Source organism: Heloderma suspectum, chromosome 6 (assembly GCF_057233095.1).
Source record: "Heloderma suspectum isolate Gila_16-S chromosome 6, 16-S_ref, whole genome shotgun sequence".
NCBI lineage: Eukaryota > Metazoa > Chordata > Lepidosauria > Squamata > Helodermatidae > Heloderma > Heloderma suspectum.
The window spans coordinates 87526872-87532871 of NC_139463.1; positions in this window are offsets into that span (position 1 = coordinate 87526872).

Consider the following 6000-nt stretch of genomic DNA (forward strand, 5'->3'; position numbering starts at 1 on the left):
GGAAGCCAAGGGGGAGAGTAACAGCACAACCCTATGCCTGTCTCTTCTGCAGTGAGCCCCACTGAGTTCAATGGCACTTACTTCCAGGTAAGAGCACATGGGAATGCATCCTTAGGACTTAAAAGACACAACAGCAGGCAGGAGGTGGACATTCAGATCCAGAGAACTGCTGAAGCTTTACTTCTGGGGAAGTCTCCTAATCCCACATGCTGCAAAACAGGTATAAGATCCTTTCTTTGAGGAACAGATGGAGAAAACCACCGCCTCGCATTATTCAAAAGTTAGTGGCTTGGGCGAAAGGTAAGAGTCTGAAGATGCACTTCAAACTTCATTCGTAATTCCATGTCTCTAACCCTTTGAAAAATATTACCGGGTTGTTTTCTCAGCCTGTTCCTCAAAGAAAAGATCTTAAACATGTCTTACAGCATATGAAATTAGGAGATGTTCCTAGACGTAAAGCTGCTTAGTCTGCCCCTCCAAAGAAAAAATGCTACACATGTTTACATAGGTCCCACAAAGTCTGAGGGGATTTCCAAGTGAGTATGCTCAGGATTTCAATCCAGCTCTAACAGTCTGTCACATGCTTATGAGGTTTGATCTTTCATATCACACAGTCCCCTTTCTGCACAGATATGCAGAGCTTCTGTTTTGAAAGGGAGATAGTGGCCTAAATCCAATTGCTACTCTCAGCTAGAGTAGACACACTGAACCAATGGGAACTTGGTAAGTCCACACTTCTCTAAGTTGCATTGCTTCAACGGGTCTCCTCTGGTGGGGACTGGGAATTGGATCGGTGATCTGACCTGCTTGCTATGAACTCATCTCACCATCGTGCTGGTACCACTGTGTAGATGTCAGCAGAAGAGTAGCCATTCATATGACCAGGTGTTTTTTGACAATGGTGGGAACAGTGTAAAAATCCCATTACTCTAGGATGTAGTGTGTGGGAAAATATCCAACAATTTCTGTTGTGATTGCTACATATGCGTAAGAAATGCAGTCCTGCCGGGTTTCCATACTGTTACAGTTGAATGCAATGTTGGAGAGTAGCTAGCTAGATAATAGTCTGAACTGAGGTAACTTGCAAACAGAAGAGTCGGATTTCTTTGAACAGAGAATGATCAACACAAGAAGCTTCAATGGGCTATGGATAATGTTGAGAGGGACCCCCACTAGTCAAGGCTTACCAGCAACAGCAGAATCCTAGCCATATCTACTCAGAAGTAAGTCCCATGAAGTTCTGTGGGGTTTAGTCCTCACTAAGTATGAGTGTTTAGAACTGCATCCTTCAGGGGTATCAATTTTTGCTCTTGAGTGTTCCCATCTCAAAACTGCACAACACTAGGCTCCCCTCTTCCTACAATGTCCTCTGGCAACTGGCCTGAGGGCACCTAAACCCTTCTTCCCAGAAGCGAATAGGCTAGATTAAATGTTCCCTATCCAGGCTTTGTAAACAGGTGAGAAGGAATGATCCCCTCACTTCAGCTGGACCTTGGAACACCCACTTTTAGCTAAGATTTCTATCATAATTTCCCACCAGATAAATATTTTCTCATGTTTTGGACTTTGTGTTTTTTACTTGAATTACATGCTCTGAGCAATCATGGTAGATGCTTCATGTATCATGCTTCATGATATCACCAGGGCCCGCCACCTTGACATCACCATGAGCCATCTCTAGGTCTCAGGTTTGGATCCTGAAATCTCAGGGCCTGAAATGTTCCAAACCTGGGAACTCTACTCATGACATCCTTCTGCCCTAACAGCTTACTTGGTTCTGGTTATCATAGCAGCAGCATCCTATTGTAAAAACCTAGCTCCCACTTGACTCCGGAGTGTTGGACATAGCAGAAGGCAACCACCCTTTAAAATCATCTGGAACGCAATACCTAACATGACACAAGCAGGAACTCAACTCTCAACAAGGATGGCAGTGGTGTCTGGAAGTGAGCTGGGCAGGAAGCAGAGCTGGGGGTGGGGATTCTCATTTCTACCACCCATCCCAATCTGCCAGCTGAGGCAAGAGGCTTGCTGAGCCTAATGGTAGGGCTGGTGTTGGGTGCTGTGTCTACCTGGGTTTGATTTCTTTGGGATGGTAGTCACTGGAAGCTTACGGCATTTTTCAGTATTTGAGTTCATTTACAAATAGGCAGGTTGGACATGGGTAGAAGAAAACACTCCAATACCAACCCTGCTGTCCCACATCAGATCTCCACAGGGAGCGAGATGTAATCCTGAAATGTTTTCAGAGGTTACACCTCAATTCACTCTCATTCTCATTCTCCCTCTTTTGTCTCCCAAGAGTTCTAGTAGTGTTTCTCAGTCACACCTAGGGATGTACGAATCCCTTACCTGGTTCCAATCTGGGGCTTTGGCAGTGGCAGGGAGATGATCTCTCCTCACTCCACGGCAAGGCTGCGGAACAGCTGGCCGAGGCTGGCCACAGCTGGACTTCTGGACACTGCTGGGCTGCTGTGGCCACAAATGGCGGCCATTGTAGCAGCTGCCATTTGCGTCCTTGCATTAAGCCATGATAGGCTATTTAAGTATTTACATAGCCTATCATGGCAAAAGGCAGGGACAGAAATGGCAGCCGCTACGCCATTTGCATCCGTGCCTTTTGCCGTGATAGGCTACGTAAATACTTATGTAGCCTATTACAGCAAAGAGCAGGGGCACAAATGGCGTAGCAGCTGCACCCACAGGGCGGCCACTACGACGGCCACCATTTGTGGCCGCAGCAGCCCGGCAGCAGCTGGAAGACGACCCAGAGCTGCCACCGCCGCATCTGCTGCCGCATCCACCGCCGCTGCATCCGCTGCCGGGTGGGTCCGTTCTGGGGGGGATTGCTAGGGGCATACGAAACCCCACTTACCTGGCTCCACTGAGGTCCACAGGTGGGGGGAGGTGATCCGTTACTCCCCCCCCCCCCGGAATTGGGGATGTATGAAACGACTCACCTGTTTCGTTTCGTGACATCCGCGGTGGGGGGGAGGCACTCCGTCTTTCCCCCAGAAATTCTCGCTGGCCGGCTCCGCTCCACGGCAGCTCCACGGAACCACCGGCCTGAGCCACCCGCAGTGACATCTGGCCGCTGCTGGGCTACGCAGGGACGCAAATAGTGGCCGCTGTAGCTGGTGCCATTTGCGTCACTTTTTTTCACCGTGATAGGCTACGTAAATATTTAGTAGCCTATCATGGCGAAAAAAAGGGAACGCAAATGGCGCCGGCTATGGCGGCCGCCATTTGCATTCCCTTTTTTTTCCTGTGATACGCTATGTAAATATTTACGTAGCCAATCCCAGCCTCTGCAGGGATGCAAATGGCATCCTATCATGGCTTACGTAGGCTTACGTAGCCTATCATGGGAAAAAAAGGGAAGCCACCATTCGCAAAGCAGCATGAACGGCACCAGGTAGGTGCTCCGTTTTGCGCACCTTTGGCAGGTTGGTGGGGCCGGGGGGCTTTGTTCCGCCACAGATTTTGGGGGGCCGAATGCACTGACATTTGGCCTCACTGAGATCCATGGCGGAATTCTCCGCCATCCCTACCCGGAATCCTGCCCAGCCAGCTCTGCTCCACAGCCAGTCTGCAGAGCCACCGGCCAGGCCGATCAGCAGGAGGGTCTCCACCCACTGCTGGGCTGCTGTGGACACAAATGGCATCCTGCGTAGGGGACGCCATTTGCATCCCTATGCTAGCCCATGATAGGCTACGTAAATATTTAAGTAGCCTATCATGGGCAAGCAGAGGGATGCAAATGGCAGCTGCTACAATGGCCACCATTTGCAGCCGCAGCAGCCTGGCAATGGCCGGAGCCGCCGCCGCTTCATCCGCCGCTGCCAGAGCCGCTGCCGCATCCTCCACCAGGTAGGTCCGTCCCAGGGGGATTCTGCGGGGTGGCGGGGGGGGGGAGCCCATTCCTCGAGGGACTTTGGGGGGCCGGATTCTAAAGAATCTGGCCTCACTGGAGTCCATGGCAGAATTCTCCAACAACCCTAGTCACACCTATTTTGTCTCCTCCGTCTTGCTGGTGGGAGTGAATAAGGATGACTCACCTTCTCTACCTATCTCCAAGTAGGGATGTCAGAGAATTCCACCATGGATCTCGGTGAGGCTCAATGCCAGTGCATTTGGCCCCCCAAAATCTGTGGTGGAACGAAGCACCTCCCCCCCTATAAAATCGGCCCGGAACGGAGCACCTACCTGCTGCCATCTGCACTGCATTGCGAATGGCATCTGCTTCTGCAGCCGCCGTTCACTTCTTCCATATAGCCATGATAGGCTACATAAATACTTACGTAGCCTATCACGGCTAATGCAGGGATGCCATTTGCGTCCCTGTGGAAGCTGTGATAGGCTACGTAAGCACTTATGTAGCCTATCACAGCAAAACTAAGGGAATGCAAATGGCGGTGGCTACAGTGGCTGCCATTTGCGTTCCCTTTGTTTTGCCATGTGATAGGCTATGTAAATATTTATGTAGCCTATTACAACAAAAGAAAGGGATGCAAATGGTGCAGTGGCTGCCATTAGCATTCCTTTTTTTTCCCACAATAGCCTATGTAAATATTTACATAGCCTATCACGGCAAAAAAAAAAAAGGGAACGCAAATGGCGGCCGCCGTAGCCGCTGCCATTTGTGTTCGCTGTGTGTGTGGGTTTTTTTTGCTGTGATAGGCTACGTTAATATTTATGTAGCCTATCATGGCAATGTACAGGGACGCAAATGGCAGCGGCTACGGCAGCCGCCATTTGCGTCCCTCTCCAGGCTGCCCAGCAGCCAGATGTCTGGCTGTGGGCGGTCCCGGCCAGTGGCTCTGCAGATTCTCCGTGGAGTGGAGCTGGCCAGAGATAATTTTGGGGGGAGGGATGGAGCGCCTCCCCCCCACCGTGAATGTCACCCTTCAAAAAGTTAAGTGACTTTCATACATCCCTATGTCCAAGCGCTTCCAGGGCATTTTTCCTTAAATTCTACAGCAGAAGATGTGTCTTGAAACTTTGCCACTGACTATTAAGGAATATTGGTAGTCCTTCCAGCTCTTCTCCCTGGCATCTAGCTTTCTATATGGAGTAATTTCTTTCTTTTTTGATATAGAGAATATTGAATTACGTGACTGATATGGAGGCAGACACCAAGCTATCCTGATCCAAGGTATGCATCCGTATTTGATCACCAGATTCTGTATCATTAGCTACTTATATATGTCATTCTTCTTCCCTATACCCATGAACCACATTTCCAACTAAAACAAACCATAAATCCAACATGTTTTGTGTCAAAAAGCACAACCAAGCATAAGTAGTCCTGAATGTAAAAGAGAGGTTTACATTCTTGTATAAGAAGGGCTCTAGCTATATAGCCGGATATTCAAGGGTGGGTGACATCTTCCTACTCCTTCCAGACCAAAGGCCATGTCAATTTTCATTACATGGGTTTTGCTGGATATGGTATGGTAAGTAGCATGCTTGACATCTGTGAAGAACTATAACTCCTACCCTTCTGATTTGTAATCTTCCCTTCTGGACACAGGGCACAATCATAACAGCAAAATGGCTCCCCTTCCTTCTTTTTCCTGATGTAACCAGGATTGCACCGGCCACCCAATCAAGGAGAAGACAAGGATGAAACTTTTGAAAAGCAAATAGCCAATGTTTTAAGGAAGCATGATGTAGTAGTAATGGGGGACTTCAATTTCCCCGATATTTGTTGGGAGACAAATTCTGCAAAACATGGCCCCTCCAGGAAATTCCTGACTTGTGTGGCGGATAACTTCCTCCTACAGAAAGTAGAGGAAGGAACTAGAGGATCGGCTATCCTTGACTTGATCCTAACCAACAGAGATGACTTAGTGGATAAAGTAGCAGTTACAGGAACTCTGGGGGAAAGCGACCATGTTGTACTTGAGTTCTTGGTTCTAAGGGAAGCAAAAGCCGAGTGTACTCAAACGCGTACCCTGGATTTTAGGAAAGCTGATTTTAATAAACTCAGAACAATGA